Source organism: Macaca thibetana, chromosome 19 (assembly GCF_024542745.1).
Source record: "Macaca thibetana thibetana isolate TM-01 chromosome 19, ASM2454274v1, whole genome shotgun sequence".
Classification (NCBI taxonomy): domain Eukaryota; kingdom Metazoa; phylum Chordata; class Mammalia; order Primates; family Cercopithecidae; genus Macaca; species Macaca thibetana.
Genome location: NC_065596.1, coordinates 50,350,134 through 50,366,323, shown reverse-complemented (window position 1 = coordinate 50,366,323; position 16,190 = coordinate 50,350,134). Strand labels below are relative to the sequence as shown.

At 47.0% G+C, this 16,190-nt stretch overlaps 1 protein-coding gene and 1 long non-coding RNA gene across 3 annotated transcripts in view; one reads left to right on the top strand and one right to left on the bottom strand.

Moving 5' to 3' along the window:
- The window catches only part of PDCD5 (programmed cell death 5), a 1,006,786-nt gene that overhangs the window by 399,206 nt on the left and 591,390 nt on the right, over positions 1 to 16,190 (top strand). The gene's annotated exons all lie outside the window — the stretch shown is intronic.
- The window catches only part of LOC126943378 (uncharacterized), a 43,419-nt gene continuing 30,901 nt past the window's right edge, over positions 3,673 to 16,190 (bottom strand). Inside the window, exons 2-3 of the long non-coding RNA XR_007721746.1 lie at positions 10,872 to 10,937; positions 3,673 to 3,732 (exon numbers count right to left, since the gene is read on the bottom strand). This is a non-coding gene — a long non-coding RNA (uncharacterized LOC126943378). The remainder of the gene's footprint in view (positions 3,733 to 10,871; positions 10,938 to 16,190) is intronic.

The following is a 16,190-nucleotide window of genomic DNA, read 5'->3' as shown; positions in this document are numbered from 1 at the left end:
ACTGCAGTGTTGCTCGCCGTCAACAAAAGGAACAGAAGACAATATGACTGGCTCTGTCATGCCTCCTTAAATCAGCTGTCATGGCAAAGTCAGACAAGAAGTCACAGCAAGAGAACACATCACTCAGAACAGCCAGCCCCAGGAGAGCCTGTGGCTGCATCAGGCACCCTGAGTAGGGAGGAGGGATGACAAAAAGAACTATGAAATGCCCCTTTCCGACAAGGAGCATAACAATGGAGACACAGAGATGCCTCCGACTCCAGGCTGGAAATACGCTCAAATGTAGAAATTCAGACCAACTCGTTTGCCAAAACCCACACCAGCATAATTATTTTGCTCAGCTCCCCCTACCCCACTCCAAACTCCTTCTTTCATCAGTCATATCTTTAACTTCATCCTTGTTGCTGAAAACACAAAAATAAAAAATACATAGCAGCTCCGTTGACATTACAGCAACGGCATAAGCCTCATTTTACCAACCATTTAACTCTCTCTAAGGACCCCGTTCAGAGACACAGGCACGTTGATGGGAGCTGTACAAAGGTCAGTGATTTGGAGGCTCTTTTCGACAATTTGCCAGGATTTTGGCATTTGTAAGCATCCATAGGACAGCTCTCTAGCAAGCTGACCTTGACAGCGAATGGGATAAATAAACCTTCAATTTACCCCCTCCAGCTCTCCGCGAGCTGGGCCAGTCCCCACGGAGCCTTCACCTGTCCATATCGTTCAACTGCCTGCAACTTCCAACTGACGAACATCCACAGCTCCGCGGCCCAGTGACAAACACCATCTAACAGATAAGGCTTCTGAAAAGTCAAAGCCAATACTGCTTCCATTGAAAATTTAATGCCGGCTCCATCTTTGCCCATCATTCTTCCGACTCTTCCATGTTTCCCAAGAGGCCCTTGAAGCTAAAGCACTGCTCTATAACAGGTAATGACGTAGCATTTAATGATACTGTCCAAAGTGATCCCGGTCTTTGGGAAGTAATGTGCACTCATGTACCAGATAAGCACCGCCAAACGTACTGAGCCGCCGTATCTTTCACGGCCCTGTCACCAGATACAATGTGACACATCCCCGGCCATCCTACCTGCTACTCCTCCGACCCCGCCATCAGACAAATCGCGCGTTTTCAGAGCAGACCTCCAAAGCGTTAAGTGAATTCAGGCAAAGGTAGGATGGTAACATAGCCTTAATTAAGTATTCACAGCCTCTTTAATACTTCAGTGCTCTTGGATTCGCTACTAAAATCTGTGAATTATACCTCATTGAAAAATGTCCTTAATCGACTCTGACATGTTTTATTGGAGGCAGAAAAAATGTTTCAGTATGATAGATAAGGTTAAAAATGTTACTACTCTGATCATTTACTCTAGTGCCTTGCAAAAAAACTCCAAAGCCAAAAACCATTTACATCATTCATCGGATGCAATGGAGAAAAAAAAGCCTTATCTGACAGCCCGTTTTAGCTGATGGGACAAAGTGCACATTTTCAATTTTCTGACAAAGTTATGTTGTTTATGTAGATAAGGGGAAAAACAACTGTAACATTTCTACAGCATGCCATGAGGGCTGGAAATGTGGCTTCAAATGTGAAGTATCTCCAAGCCACACAGAGCGCCATGCAACAAACAAAAAGCCACTCTTTGGGCATCAGACAAAACAGTGCATGGAGCACCTTCCATCTCAGGAGCAGCTGAGAGGAGCAGTGGAAGGTTTTCAAATGGCCCCAGAGCTCTGCTGAGATGTGTCATCTGACAACTCTGCAAGTAGCAAAGTCTCATCTCAGCTTTAGCCCCGTGAATTTGCTGTGGGAAATGCAAAAACCATCAATCAAGAGACCCTCTACAAGGGTGTCCAAACTTTTGGCTTCATGGGCCACATTGGAAGAAGAAAAATTGTCTTGAGCCATACATAAAACACACTAACACTAACGATAGCTGATGAGCTAAAAAAAAAAAAAATCACAAAACAATCTCGTAATGTTTTAAGAAACTTTATGGATTTATGTTAGGCTGCATGTGGCCATGTGGCCTGCAGGCCTCGGGCTGGACAAGCTTGCTCTAGAAGTTGGTTGTTCATGGAAACACTAAGTCTTGCTGTTTTCTCTGTACTCTGAATAATATGGCTAACGCTGGAGGTAGAGATTCACACTCCAAGGCCTGCACCTGCCCTTCTGTGGAAGGGGCTCAGGCAGTTAAACCTGGGTATACCCTGGCCAGTGACCCACGCATCCTGTTACATCTTCCCCAAGAGTCCATTCACATGCCACCTCCTTGCAGACCACACATGTTCCCCTATGCCGACCCATCATTTCTCATTAGGGTGGCAGAGGCCCTCAGCATAGCATGGAGGCTATCAGGCTAGGTCCTAACCCAGACAGCCAAGAACAAATCTTTGGTCCAATGCTCGATGGCTATATGATCTTGAGCAGGTGACTTAATCTCCCTGTGCCACTGAGTCCTGATCCGTAAGAGGGAGAGGACGGCAATGGCTGAAGTGCAGATCTGCCAAGGCAGCACCCATGATGCCCTCCTCCCAGGGGTTGGCATGTGGGTGGTGTTCAGGGAATGTCAATTTCAACTCTTGCTGCTGAGGGCAGATTCGACCTCGCATACCGGCTGCTCTTAAACATGTCACTAACGCTCCACTGGTATTTTCTAAAAGTCAGTCTTTCTTAGGCCAGTTACAGACAGGATTGTTTTCCAAGTAGCCTCCTGCCCTTTGGGATTGAAATTCATTATAAACCTGGCAGACGCTCACCTGCTCAGTCCATACTGCGGAAAAGAATCTTAGCAGAAGATTCCTGATTAAAGCTACCAGGGTCAGATAAAGCCAGGAAAATGGTTACTGATTAAACGATGGGATTAAACAGTGAAGAGTGCCAGAACCGAGGGAGAAATACACAGAAACTGCAATGTTGCTTCTTCCAAAGTTGTCCAGGATGTCCAGTGAATGTCCTCCCCCTCTGAGCCATACGGCCAAAGTTACACGGCTGAGTAGGGCTCGTGGATGTATTTCATCTGATAGGTATAGAGTACACGTGTTTTTTTAAATGTTTCATTCATTGTTGTTATAGAGCCTTCTATGACCACTGTGCCCAACTTTAACAAGGCAGCATTTCTTTGTGTGTGTGTGTGTGTGTGTGCGTGTGTGTGTGTGTGTCGGAGTTTCTCTCTTGTTGCCCAGGCTGGAGTGCAGTGGCATGATCTCAACTCACTGCAACCTCCACCTCCCGGGTTCAAGCTATTATCCTGCCTCAGCCTCCCGAGTACAGGTACAGTACAGCTGGGACTACAGCTGCCCGCCACCACACCTGGCTAATAGTTTTGTATTTTAGTAGAGATGGGGTTTCACCATGTTGGCCAGGCTGGTCTAGAACTCCTGACCTCAGGTGATCTGCCCACCTCGGCCTCCCAAAGTGCTGCGATTACAGGCATGAGCCACCACGCCCAGCACAAGGCAGCATTTCTATAGACTTTAAGTGGCATCTTCTAGAGTCATGAGGCACTGCCTGGTATTAACCACCATTTATAAACTAGTAACCAACATCTAAAATTAGGAAATGCAACAGGAAAACACACTGTCTTATGAAAACAAAAATCCCAGGATTTTTGCAGGCCTACCTCCTACTTCTATCAGAAGTGGGAAGGACATTCTACCTACCTGCCGGTACACATGGATATTATGAAAGTCATGGGAACCATGAGGAACTCCTCGGACTGGATCCTGGGACAGAAAAGGGGCATGAGTGGGAAAATGGTGAAACCCAAATGAAATCTGGAGTTCAGTAATAATCATAATAGAACAATGTTGTTTCTTAGTTTTGACAAATGTACCCCGGGAATAGAAGTTGCTAATGTTAGGGGAACTCAGTGAGAGGTACATTGGAACATTCTGTATTCTCTTTGCAACTTCTCTGTAAATCTAAAATTACTCCAAAATAAAACATTTATTTTTTTTAAGAAAGTGAGAAGTTCTAAACCAAAAGGAATGTGTGCTTCTGAGACATGCTCCACTTCACTCAACGCTTTTGGTGCCTGGAGTCTGGAGGCATTTGAATTTAGGACTTCTCTCTCTCCCCGTGCAAGATTAAGTATCTGCAACACCCCAAGTGATATTATATCCATATTTTCTTCCATGGGTGGAAGAATCACCCATCTGACCATCACAATCAAGCCTACTTCCTTGCCTTGATTTGGGGTCTATGTGATGGGAGGGAAAAAGGGACAAGGCAGGGAACGTCCTGTTTTCTGGGGCTACTATTTCCCACACCCACCACTGACCAGAGAGAAGGACATTGAGCACTACACCTGCTCAGTGCAGTGTTGTTGACCCTCCGACAGCTCTTGCATTGACTACGGCTGCTTGCAGGGCTGTTCTCAGTGGCAGTCCCCATAGCCACCAGGCTGCACAGCCCCAGCTGAGCAAGGCTCTCCCACCTGTACCTGCCTGGGAGCAGAGCTACTGGGGCCCCTGGAGAAGGTTTTCAAATTCTCACCTGGAGGTCTTGTTAAAACCTCACCCCCAGAGTCTCTCATTCAGTTGGTTCGATGTGAAACCCAGGAATTTGCATTTCTTACACTTTCCAAGGGATGCTGAGCCACTGTCCTGGGGTGGCACTTGCAGAACCACTGTTGTACACAATGGAGTCCTTGCCTAATGTATGGATATCTTGTTCTTATTGTTTCCAGGGAGCACCTCAATACAGCTAAAGCTGTGAATGCATGCTGAGGTCTCCAGGAGGGGAGTGGTTTGGCCTGTTCCAAAGGGCAGTAGTACAGCCTTGCCACACAGGCAGTCCAGAGGTTAAGGGCACCAGATTAGGAGTCACCCAGCCCCTGGTTTGAATCCTGACATCACTGCTCGCTAGCTGTGAGAGCCTTCATCACTGTGAGAGCCTTCATCACTGTGACTTGCATACCCTCTCTGGGGCTTGCTCTCCCCATGTGCAGATTGTACATAACTAATCTGCCTCTGCAGGGTAGTCAGCCTACATGCTGAGGGCACCTTGGCCGGATCTTGACTCAGGACCATTCCTTTGGACTGCATATTCCTATCCCACTTCTTACCAAAGTAATGAGCATTGCACATTTGAATCTGTAAAGCTTAATTCCTGCCACCTTCCTCCTCCACACCTTCTTCCACAGGCTTTCTCATCTCTCAGTCTTCCTTATCTCAGTCACAGGCAATTCATCCCTCTGGTTCCTCAGCTCAAAATTACTGAGATCCTTCCACCCACCAGTCTGAACCCTATGCTCTCAACACGCAATGCCCTCCCCATCTCTCTACCTACAGAGGCTTTCATGCTTCCAGCTCCAGTTGCACTGGACACCCTGACAGCCCTTCTGCAAAGCTGGGAATGGCCACATCCCGCAGGCCCACTCATGGCCCTGCAGGAATCCCCATGTAGGGAGAGAAAGCATGCATATTCCCTCCTTTGCTGCTCCCCAAAGGAAAGGCCACCTGCAGCCACATATTTGCAAGAAACTCATGCTGAGCATTTGAGCCGAGGAAGACACAGAGTCCTGTCCTCCAACCGCCAGCTCTCAGGCCTTCTGGAACCTCTCCCTGCCCTGCCAGATGTGACCTTGTACTCTGGATGCCTGTGGTTTGGCTTTCTCCTCCTCACAAACATGCATGGTGTTCTTCCAGCAGAGGGACTGATGTATTTATGCCTGTGTCATACCTTCCCCTCTGAGGATGGGGGTGCCCAAAGCCCCCAGCCAGGGCTGAGCACAGGGACTCAACTCTGAGGGCTTTTGCTGACTGGTAAGTCCCCACTGTACGGGTCTAAGGGCTCTCCCCAAGTCATGCACTCTGGCAGTGGGCTAGTCTGATCACCCCACCCCGTGTGTGAGACCCTCTGGCAGGCACTGTACACAGCGTGGGCGTGGAAGACAAGCCTAGAGGTGATGACTCTGCCGGAGTGAGCAGCACCACAACACAGAGCAGGTCACCGGAGGAAAAGATCACCTGGGGCGGCACTCCAGGGCGGAGTCAGGTGAGGGGTTAGAATTTCAGCTCCTCTGGGGGAGGGGAGGGCATCATCGGACACAGATGGTAATGGGGGAAAGAGGAAAAGCAAGAAGAAAGCGGTGGGAGAGAGAGATCCACATAAGGAAGGTGAGAGGGCAGGAAAGGACAGTGGTGTGTTCACGGAGTAGATCGCTGAACTGTGTGACTGCAGCTCAGGACAAGCTGGGCACTGGGGACAGTGGTGGTGGCAGGAGTGGGAACTACAAGTTAGAAGTTCCCTGGCTTCCTCCCTAGGAGGACATAGAGTTGTGGAGGCACACAGACAGCCCTGGAAGGCAAAAGTGTTCATCAAGCAACCACTAACTCAAGGATATCCCTGGACCACGCCCCTGGGAGCGAATGCACCATGGAGTCACATTAATCCCATAAACCCTGTTATTGTCCTGTGACTGGCACCATTCATGCATGGCAGTTTTACGCATTAAAAATGTCCATTTTTTGGAGCTGAGTGAAGTGGCTCAGGCCTGTAATCTCAGTGATTCAGGAGGCCAAGGCAGGAGGATTGCTTGAGGCCAGGAGTTGAAGACCAGCCTGGGCAACATAGTGAGACACCATTGCTACATAAAAATGTTTCTTAAATTAGCCAAACATGATGGTGCATGCCTGTAGTACCAGCTACTTGGTGGGAGGCTGAAGCAGGAGGATTGCTTGAGCCCAGGAGTTTGAGGCTGCAGTGAGCTATGACTGCACCACTGCACTCCAGCTTGGGCAACAGAGCCAGACTCTCTCCTCTTTTAAAAAAAAAAGGTCCATTTTTGAAAAGGCAATCATCTCAATAATGCCTCAGTATTTTGATAGTCCCCTGTTTTAAAATGATTATTAATATTTAAACTTACATGAAGCCTCTGATCCTAGCCCAGTAGATGGCCACCTCTAGCCAGAGCCCAAATGCTCATGTTTGAAGCTCAGGTCTGCCCTTACCTGTGGGTGCTGGATGCCTTCTCTACCTCATTGTCCTCATCTGTAAAGTGGGGATAATAATAATAATAGTGTCTACCTCACAGGGGTGTTGTGAAGTTCAATGAATCAATAAGCATAAATTGCTGTCCATAGACCCGGGTACATGGTAAACACTCATGAATGTTACAGAGGCACCCCAGACAGGAGACAGGCATGGGAAACAACTCCAGAAACAGTGGGCAGGGGTGGGGGGATGTGCATGTAGCAGAGTGCCTCAGGAGTCTCCAAGCAGGAGCAACCACATGAGGACTATATCTCATGGGGGCTGCAGGGCTGGAGGGTGGGATTAGGTCACAGAGGTCCCAGGGGCTGGCTCTAAAGCTCCAGCCGTATCACACACTTGCTGAACTGCACCCTGGGGCTAATGGCAGAGCTGTTGATGGGGAGCTGGTAAGGCAAGGGACCCCAGGAATCAGCCCACACCCCGCCATGCTGGCCCCAGTAGACCTCCCAGCTCCCTGCAGCTCCCACCAGCAGGGCTTCAAGTTTCTACCCACAGACCTGGCTGTGATGGAGCCTGCGTTTTGTTTTGTTTCAGAAATTCTGTAGCAAAATGAGTGTATCTTTCTGGTTATTAATTTTCTGATTTTTTTTTTATTTTGCTTATTTATCTAAATGGAAGATGTTTTATTTCCCAACAAGCTGCTATGTGAAGTGTGAGGAACAACTGGAAATCTAGCCCGGAGTAGCTGAAACTCTATCACTTGGAGTTGAAAGAAACATCTTTTCCCCACGCAGGAAAGAAAAGGAGACAAAGCAAGGAAGAGAGGAAAAACAGAGAGAGAGGACAATGAGAAAGAGAGGGGGTGGGAAGGCAGGGAAGAAAGCGGAAGGGGAACCCGGTTCGATTATGTTTTGTTTATTGCTGCGTTACTTAGGTGATTGCTTACTTAAGTCTGACTGCCAGGCTGAGCCTCCAGTCCCAGTTCTTTCCTGTGTTCATAAGGCTCAGCTAGCAAGCAGTGTTTTGACCCCCATAGCTGCTATAGATCTGGCTACAGTCAAATGGTGCAGATGGAAGTGTGAATGGAGGGTGAGCCCCCAGAGCAATTTGGGGTTAACTGAGGTGGAAGAAGATGGGGCTGAGGGCTTGGTCAGGGTCGGGGTAGGGTGGCTTGCTATTAGAGCTGAGAATGGAAATTCCTCAGAGTATTCAGAGCAGTTGCCTTCAGGCTCTGCACTGGCCACTGGCTTGTGATCCTGACTCACATCAAGGTACAGGCCAGGCTTGATCTTCCTGGACACAGAAGAAACCAAAAAGTACTTCCTTTTTGTACTTAAGCACCTATTCCCACTCACTAGGTCAGGCAAGTGGTGCTTTAGAAATATGCCTTATTTAATGAAACCTCTCCACCTTCATCTTTCAGATGAGAAGTCTGGGGCTCTGGTGCCCAGACAAAGAAAAATCCAAGGCCATCCAAAGAACATTGTTGGTGACACAATTCCTGCTCTAAATACTGCTGTGATGGTTAATTTTATGTGCCAATTTGACTGGGCCCTAGGGTGCCCAGATATTTGGTCAAACATTATTCTGGGTGTGTCCACAGGGGTGTTTCTGGATCAGATCAGCTTTTAAACAGGTAGACTGAGTAAAGCAGATGACCCTCCCCAGGGTGGGTGGGGCCTCATCCAATTCATTGAAGGCCAGAGTTAAAAACAAAAGGCTGACCTCCCCCAAGTAAGAGAGAACCCTTCCTGCCCGCCAGCCTTTGAACTGGAATATCAGCTCTTTGTGGTTTCACAACAGCCTGCTGGCCTTCAGACTCAAACTGAGATGTCGATTCTGTAGGTTTCGGACTTGTCAGCTTCCTTAATCACATGAGTCAATTCCTTATAAGAAATCTATCTGTCTATCCAAGTATCTATCTATCTATCTATTTATCTATCCAGCCATCCATCCATCTATCTATCCATCCATCTAACTATCCATCTATCTATATTCATCCATCCATTCATCTATCCATCTATCTATATCCATCCATCCATTCATCCATCCATCTATCCATCCATCCATCTGTTCATCTATTTATCTATCTATCCATCCATCTATCCATTCATCTATCTATCCATCTATCTATTTACCTATTTAATCTATCATCCACCTATCATCTATTTATCTATTATCTACTTATCTATACCTATCATTCATCTCTTGCTATCTATATCTGTCATCTATATCTGTCATCTATCATCTATTTCTCTACCTATTCTCTACGTATTCTCTACCTATCTGTATCTATCACTTATCTATCTGCCCATTCATCTGATAGGTTCTGATTCTCTGGAGAACCCTGACTAATACAACTGTTGCCCTGAAAAATCACAGCCTGAACCTTAGTACCAGTCTGCTGCAACCTTTCCAGAAGGATTGAGAGAGGCTTGGATCCTAGCATTCTCAAAACACTATCCTTTCAACAAAGTCTTTCAAACCAGAGGACTCCCGTCCATGGGAGGCAGGGTGGAGGGGTGGCACCTGGAGCCAGGGGAGAGGCGCAGGATGAAGCCACAGGGCAAAACTGTCTTCCTACAGTTCACTTTGTGTGTCATAATGAAGCTCAAACATTAACTTTTACATAAATCAGACATAGATAGCAATAAATAGAATACAAATTTTGCATGACTTAAAAATCAATCACGAGATGATAGAGAAACTTCACAATTGCAGTGGGCTGTGGACTCTGCCTTCAAGATTCCTTTTCCCCCGCAGCGACTTGGAGTGGCTGTTTGTTTCTCATTTCCTATCCATGGGGAAACACCTGACCATCAAGGGAAGAGCTCGCGGCCACGAGGGACTCGATGGGTTGACTGTCTCTCCTACCACCTTTTACATCCTGAGTCAAATTCACATGGTGCGGGGAGGCATGAACTTGACCTCCAAATTTCAAAGTCCCCTCCTCTGCCCTGCTTGTGACAAGTGACTTGTCCCCACCCATCCCAGTGCTCAATAACCACAACTTTCCTCCAGAGAAGACATCTCAAAGAAACAGATCCAGAAAACCCATCTGGACCTTAAGGGGAAGCCCCCGGGGGTTCCTCTTCTCCTCACTTCAGCCTTTCCCTGTGGAACCCACCCATGCTTCCAGGTAACACAGAGAGCCTCCTTGCACCTCACCTGCCCCCAGCCGCTGAACACAAAGCAGAAACTCAAGCTTGTTCATCTAGACAAAGGGAAAGGCAGCGCCCATAGCTGAACCACTCTGGTCTCAAAGGGTAAGTTATTTCACACCTTCCCCAAGGTTTTTGTTAGGTTGGAGCCATGTGCTCTGCAGGAGCCAGCACTGTGCTGCATGGACTTGGTTGAGACAATGAATTCCTCCCTGACTTCTTCAGGAGCCAGGCGGGATCTCAATCAGGAGGAAAAAAGCACCAGAGGCTGATTCACAGGCACAGATGTATTCATTGGCTGGAGTATGGCCCATGGCCACCATGGCGTACAGAAATCTCTTTATTTTACCTTGCTTGTTTCACTACACACACACATGCACACACACATAAGCACAGACCCATGCACACACACACACACACACACAAGCACACACATGCAAGCACAGCTCTACATCTCTCCTCCAAAACTTCCCAGGGTTGCCCAAGCCTGGTTCACTGGAGAATTTATTTCTCTGGAACTCTCCAATTGCCATATGGAGCTATGCAAATTAAAGTGACCACATAGCTGCAGTCTCTGTTCAGATCTGCATTCCCACCCCCACTTTCTCTTCCCCCCATCATGTCTTCTCACATTCTGTGGCTACTACTTTCTCTCCTACTGTCCTCACAGGGATGGCCGTACAGGGACAGAGAAAGAGAGTAAGACGGAATCGAGGAGACCTGGGCTCTGCTTCCAGCACCAGCACTGATTAGGAATCACATACCCTCCTTGCACTTGTCTCCTCGCTGCCTCCATGGACTTTACATTGGTTTTCCTGCCATCTATTTCCCTAGGAGATAAGAAGAATTAATGGGCACTTTGTCATCCATGAGCCTAAAAATTATTAGAGTTAACTGCATTCTCTGTGGCAAGCCACACTCTGGCTCCTTGCCGTGTTCCAGCAGCTTTTTGGACTCAATGCTGTCCATTGGTGACTCTGAGGCACTACCCCTCTCCTCCACTCTCCCCTCTACCACAGGGACTAGAAACCTGGAAACTACATTTTCTGGAACCTCATGGAATGGGCCAATGAGGGAGACAGTTGCCCAGTATTTAATGGGCAGGAGTTGTATCATTTTTCCTGGGACAGCAGTGGCAGATTCACGGTGGTGGGTTCTGCAGGATGAACTTGGTTTACAGCCTGCAAAGTTCCCAGCTATGTGCTAGAGGCAACTGTAGTCATTGCTGGTGGCTTGTAGCAAAGTCTGGAGTCTCTGAAAGCCAGTGGCATGTCTAAGGACTTCAGCCAGTTCCTTGACCTTCACTCCTCCAAACTTTCAAATGGTTTTGGAAGCATTACATTGACTACATGAAATCTCTTCCTACTTGAGATATTCACAATGAGTTCTGGACATGCCCTGTGCTTGGGTATGTGCATTTGTGTTTTCCTGTCTGATACATCTAGTCCTAAAAAAATACCAAGCATCACTTGTGTATTTAACTCAATGTCTGAAATGTTGGCTTACATGGAAATATCCAACAACATTGGCATAAAACAAGGTATGGCTGTCAATTGAGGACTCTTAGCTCTGTGAGGCAATGACAAGGTTAGCAGGAGAAGGCCTCAGTATTTTCAATCACAAGCTTTCCGAAACATGTTTCAGTGCTGTCCCATTTCACCCGTTATATTGCATCACCCTTGGAAAAGAAATCTCTTTTCTTTTTGTATAAATTAAATCCCTCTGTAATAAATTCCAAGTAACTAGCTAAACCATTGGTTGTCCTGTAACTTTGTAGTGTTAAATATTGCTGACAAACACATTTTTTTTTTTTTTTTTTTTGAGATGGAGTCTCGCGCTGTGTCGCCCGGGCTGGAGTGCAGTGGCACGATCTCAGCTCACTGCAAGCTCCGCCTCCCAGGTTCACGCCATTCTCCTGCCTCAGCCTCCGAGTAGCTGGGACTACAGGCGCCCGCCACCACGCCCGGCTAGTTTTTGGTATTTTTAGTAGAGATGGGGTTTCACCATGTTAGCCAGGATGGTCTCGATCTCCTGACCTCGTGATCCACCCGCCTCGGCCTCCCAAAGTGCTGGGATTACAGGCTTGAGCCACCGCGCCCGGCCGACAAACACATTTAACCCTCAGAGAATCTGAATCCTTATGTTAAAGGGATCATTTAATCTGACAGTAGCCACAATAAGAGGTTTGAGTTGGTTTCCTCGTGGCCTTCCAGACAATGCTGGGACCGCATCAAGGCTGGTACTCGGCACCCTCCAGAATATTCTATTCCACCTGCTCTCTGGCCTTGATGCTGTATGTGCCATTTTTCTGTTTCCGTCAGACTTAATTTTGTCCCCTCCTGTTAAATGATGGCTACAGTGGAGGGGGATTCTCTCTTTGAGATCATGAGGAACAAGCCAAGCTGTTTGAATGCAGAGAAATGAGGACCAAAGGGAAAACAGCTTAATGCCACAGAGAGGTATCTGGGAACTGAAGTGTGCCAAGCACACTGTGTGAAGATGCTGGACACCCAGCAGTGAGCAAGAGAAGCTCATGGTTTGCACTGGAGATACTGGGGACTCCAAAGTGGGGGAGGAGAGACGGGGACAAGGATTGACAAGCTTCCTATCAGGTACTATGTTCAGTATTTGGGTGATGGGTTCAAAAGAAGCTCAAACTTCAGCATCATGCAATAGATTGTGGAACAAACCTGCACATGGACCCCTGAATCTAAAATACAAAATAAATAAATCAATACAATTTTTAAAAATTCTTTCACTTCTGTCATGCACCACACCACATTCACAGGTCTCACCCACACCCAGGGAGGGGGTTAGGTTGGGCGTGTACACCAGGGAGCAGGAATGTTGAGGACCACATAACACATTGTCCTGATGGAACTTCCATTTCAGTCAGGGAGATACACTCTGCACGTAACTGGAAGGGCGGCAGGCAGGCGCGGAAGAGTGGGCACTGTGGGAGGGCGTCTGGCTCCATCCCCATAGCAGTAGGGCCTGGCCCAGTGCAGGGCCCCCACTGCCTGCCTCCCTAAAGTGCAGGTCAGCCTCCTCTCTGCTCACAGAGGCGCCTCACACATTTGTGACAACTGGCACTGGCTTATTCATCATCTCAGATAGCAACTCTCTGTTTTCTCAGACACCCACTTTAATACCCTGACATTTCTGTTCAGCCCATAACATTCTGTCAATTGTTTACGTCTCGCTCTTGCACCGATCGCCTTTTCTGCCGTGCTCTCGGCCCTCCCCGGCCCTGGTACGTGCTGCTTAGCAAGAGGCCGGGTGTCACCCTCTCGCCATCCACACCACTAGATTTCCAAAGAAGTGTGCTGCATCCCACACGGCCAATCATCTCCCAAGGCACTCACCGAGGATGCTCCCATCTCACGGTAGATGCTGCCTACAGAAAGGCAGTTTGTTGGGCTCTGTTCACCCACAGGAGCCTAAGCAGGGATTCCCTCTCTGCCCCTCTCCAGTTCATAATGAAAAGGCCTGTTGCCAGAACCTGCAAGGGGACAGAATTGCCCTCCTTTCCATCTGCCCCATGTCTGGCCCATCAGTAGGACCTGCTGTCCATCATCTGGCCACCCACCTTGGCTCCCCTCCCTCAGTCTGGACTCCACCCCACTCTCACTCACTGCTGCAGGCACTCAGCCTTTATCCAGACCACACACTGCACAGTCGTCTTAAAACATAATGTGCACTGCTGCCCTGGGGACACCCTGAAGGGGCTTCCCACTGCCCTAAGGATGCAATCCTAACTTCCCTCCACGGTCTACAAGGCCAGCGTGATCTGCCCACTGCTCCCCTCCCCTCCCTGACCATCTCAACCCCTCCCACATGCCAGGTCAGGACACTCGCCTAAGTGAATGAATGCAGGTTGTATTTCAGGTTCTCTGGCTCCTTTCCATGTCAGGGTTGGGGCATGTGCTATTCCCCTCATGTGGACTGCTCCCTCCCACCCCTATGGGAAAAGGAGAAATTCTGTAATTAGTGGCTTTGGGACAAATGAACAAACATTTGGGGGAAAATAAACAACAAAAACAATGTTTGGTTCCTACATGGCTCCTACCTATCCTACAGACTTTGACTTAAACATTAGTTTCTGGAATAGAAACGTCCCATATTGATTCTTTGCCTCACATTACTTGTTAGAATTTTCAGGTATTTGATGAGTTTGTCTGTTTACCTTTTTTTTCCTGTCTGCATGCCAACCTGCAAATCTCAGCAAGGCAAAAACTAGGCCTTGTTGCTCACCATGGAATCCCTAAGCAACACATTGCCTGATGCAGGGCACAAGCTCGATAAACATCTGTGGGATGCAGGAATTAATGAATCAATAAACACTAACTCTGCAGTGTGGACAATGGGAGCCCACTGTATGGTTCAAAATGTGAAAGGGCAGGGGAAAGGATCTTGCCATACCCTATATTAGAAGGCATTCTGAGGTATAATAATTAAAACAATATGGCATTTCTAAGAAAGAGTGAATACAAGGCCAGGCTCAGTAGCTCATGCCTGTAATCCCAGCAATTTGGGAGGCCGAAGAGAGCAGGCCACTTGAGGTCAGGAGTTTGAGACCAGCCTGACCAACTTAGTGAAACCCCATCTCTACTAAAAATACAAAATTTGCCGTATTAGGGTGTGGTGGCACATACCTGTATTCTCAGCTACTCGGGAGGCCAAGGCATGAAAATTGCTTGAACCTGGGAAGCAGAGGTTGCAGTGAGCCTAGATTGCACCACTGCACTCCAGCCTCAGCAACAGATTGAGACTCCATCTCAAACAAATCAATAAATATAAAAGTAAAAAATAAAAAAGAAAGTGTCAATAAAAAAATTAATCAGTGGAACAGAATAAAAAGTCAAGTAAAAAAATATATCGCTCAAACATTTAAAATGTTGCTTTCCAAATCAACAGGAAAATAAATTATTCAAAAGATTGGTATGGACAACTAGCTAACAACAAAAGAAAAAGTGAGCTACAGTCCTGCCTCATTACAATGAAATAAATACATTGAAATGACCAAACATTTGAAGGGAAAATTAAACCCTTACACTATAATACAAAATTTCTGTTAATTACAGTGTAATCTTGGGATGAAGAAATCCTAAATATAAAACTAAGGGCATAGCCATAGAAAAAACTTTGATCTCTTCAACCAGGTAAAAATGAAAAACTCAAATTTAAAAACAGTTGTTGTGGTAGCAGAATTTTCAGCCATGGTGGAGAAAAGAGATCAGCAACTTTTCTCCCCATAAAACAAATAATAATTGGACAAAACTATCAAAAACAAACACTAAGAGCTCTGGAAATTGACTGTCTCTGTCCATTGGGCTGCTATAACAAAGTAACACAGACTAAGTGGCTTACAAACAACCTAAATTTATATCAGTTCTGGAAGTTGGGAATCTAGGATCAGGGTGCCAGCAAGGTCAAGTTCTGGTGAAGGCTGTTTTCCAGGGTGTAGACTGCCAACTTCTCTTTGTGACCTCACATGGCAGAAAGAGAGTGAGAGAGCTTTCTGGGCTCTATTTATAAGGGCTCTAATCCCATTAATGAGGGCTCCACCCCTCCTAAAGTCTCCACCTCCAAATACCATCACAATGGATTAGGGTTTGAACATATAAATTTTGGGGAGACACAAACTTTTTCCATAACATTGACCCAAAGCAAACAATAAATTGGAAGCATTTATTCATGAAAACTGCAAGAATTTTGAGTAAGAACAGTAGGATTTGGTGACCTTCGTGCCCAGGGCTGCTCCATTCTCTTCCCCAGCTAAGTTGGCATGGTATTTTTTTTAGGACAAAGCTGGCTAGAAAAACAGCATCTTCACTGCCAAAGGGAGCTGGTCTGTTTGGAAGAGCAAACCTGTACTTGGTTGTGTTGTCAGTAAAAGTTGCAAACTCAGAAGCAGATTAAGGAGGAAAACCCACAGCCTTGCTAATGTAAAGTTGCTGTCCCTGTTGGGATGAATGGGGTGAATGGATAACCAGAAATTTAATTATCCTGGAAGAACTAACTAAGCTATCCACACATCTTGGGCTACCTAGAGAGCCACTAGCATGTGCAGGGAATACTCA